Raw genomic sequence first — 1,521 nt, 5'->3', positions numbered from 1 at the left:
TCAAAAAAAAAAAAAAAAAAAGGTGGTATCTCAGGGAAGGATCAACCCAGAGCAACATCTGCAAAGAAACATCTGTAGTAGATGACCTCTGAACACATATCTAGCTTTCTGATTAAGAAGTTGCCAAGGCCGGGCACAGTGGCTCAAGTTTGTAATCCCAGCTCTTTGGGAGGCCGAGGCAGGTGGATTTCTTGAGCCCAGGAGTTCAAACCCAAGCCCAGCAACATAGTGAAAGCTCATTTCTACAAAAAATCAAACAGATTAGCCAGGCATGAGGGTGCATGCCTGCAGTCCCAGCTACTTGGGATACTGAGGTTGGAAGAATCATCTGAACCCAGGAGGCCAAGGGTACCGTTAGCAGTGTCTCTAGCCTGGGAAAGAATCCCAATTTAAAAAAAAAAAAAAAAAGTTGCAAGAAAAACAGAAAACTGTCATTTCCTATGGGGAGAAGGTATGGGTGGTTGGTGGACAGGCTAGAATGGAGACTTAACTTTGCACTGTATTCCTTTTTTATTTCTTTTATTTATTTATTTATAGCTGGAGTCTCACTCTGTCACCCAGGCTGGAGTGCAGTGACATGCTCACGACCACCCTGGCATCGACCTGCTGGACTCAGGTGATCCTTCCTCCTCAGCCTTCCAAGTAGCTGGAACTACAGGTACGTACCACCATACCTGGCTAATTTTTTATTTATTGTAGAGATGAAGTGTCACCAAGTTGCCCAGGCTGGTCTCAAATCTATGGGCTCAGGCAATCCTCTCACCTCGGCCTCTCCAAAATACTGGGATTATACGCGTGAGCCACGGCAAATCTTATCTTTTTAAATGGTCATTGTCTTAGTCCGTTTGTGTTGCTACCAAGGAATACCTGAGACCCGTACTTTACAAAGAAAAGAGGTTTATTTGGCTCACGGTTCTGCTGTACAAGAAGCATGGCACCAGCATCTGCTCAGCTTCTGGTGAGACCTCAGGCTGCTTCCATTCATGGAGGAAAGTGAAAGGGAGCCAGTATGTAGAGATCACCTGGAGAGAAAGAGGAAGCAAAAGAGAGAAGGGGGAGGTGCCAGGCTCTTTTTAACACCAACTCTCATGGGAACTAATTTTTCTTTTTTTGAGTTGGAGTCTGACTCTGTCACCCAGACTGGAGTGCAGTGGCCGCTCCCGGCCACCACAGCCTTGACCTGCTGGGCTCCGGCGATCCGTCCCCCTCAGCCTTCCAAGTAGCTGGAACTACAGGCGTGCACTACTACACCCAGCTAATTTTTGATTTATTGTAGAGATGAGGTCTCGCCAAGTTGCCCGGGCAGGTCTCGAACCCGCGGGCTCAGTAAATCCACTCACCTCGGCCTCCCAAAGCGCTGGGATTACACACTGAGCCACTGAGCCCAGCCTCATGGGAGCTAATTGACTCACCACCACCCTCCAACTGAGAGAGGGCATTAATCTATTTATGAAGGATCCGCCCTCTTGACCCAAACACCTCCCATTAGGCTCCACCTCCAACATCAGCGATCAAATTTCA

This window comes from Carlito syrichta, unplaced genomic scaffold, assembly GCF_000164805.1.
Source record: "Carlito syrichta isolate Samal-C Ts95f unplaced genomic scaffold, Tarsius_syrichta-2.0.1 Scaffold304694, whole genome shotgun sequence".
Taxonomy (NCBI): domain Eukaryota; kingdom Metazoa; phylum Chordata; class Mammalia; order Primates; family Tarsiidae; genus Carlito; species Carlito syrichta.
The sequence above is the reverse complement of the archived record's forward strand: the minus strand, read 5'-3'. Positions refer to the sequence as shown.